This window comes from Myotis davidii, unplaced genomic scaffold, assembly GCF_000327345.1.
Source record: "Myotis davidii unplaced genomic scaffold, ASM32734v1 scaffold123, whole genome shotgun sequence".
In the NCBI taxonomy this organism is placed as follows: Eukaryota; Metazoa; Chordata; class Mammalia; order Chiroptera; family Vespertilionidae; genus Myotis; species Myotis davidii.
This window is the reverse complement of record NW_006295391.1, coordinates 1,558,279-1,558,804: the sequence shown is the minus strand read 5'-3', so window position 1 is coordinate 1,558,804 and position 526 is coordinate 1,558,279.

The following is a 526-nucleotide window of genomic DNA, read 5'->3' as shown; positions in this document are numbered from 1 at the left end:
AGAGGTGGACCGCTGCACCGGGCGCCCTGGGCGGGGATGGCGAACCAAGGCGGGAGTCAGAAGGAGCATGCCCCACCGTCGGTCTCAGCGAACAGGTCCTGAGAGATGCTCATCATAGACCCTGGAAAGTTGGTTCAGACCAGAAGCCCGGGCACAGCTTTTGCACCGTTCATCTGCTGTCATTGAGATGCTAAGCGCGTTCATTCCAGCTGCGCCCTCAGTCTGGGGGCTGCGGGCTAAAGCTGCCAAAGGTCCAGGACCCTTTAAACTACAACAAGAGAACCTTTAACCTGCACTTCTCCCCAGGATGGAGGAGGAGGAGCGTGGCTGCGGACTCAGTGGTCCCAATCACACATGAGCGCGCGCGCGCACACACACACACACACACACACACACACACACACACACTTGCCCTATCCCCTACACTAGCATGGGCAAGGAATAGGAAGACTTTCTCCTGACCCCTGGAGCTTAGTCTGAAAGACAGGAAAAACCAGTAAGAGATTGGCTAACGCTAGAATGTCAC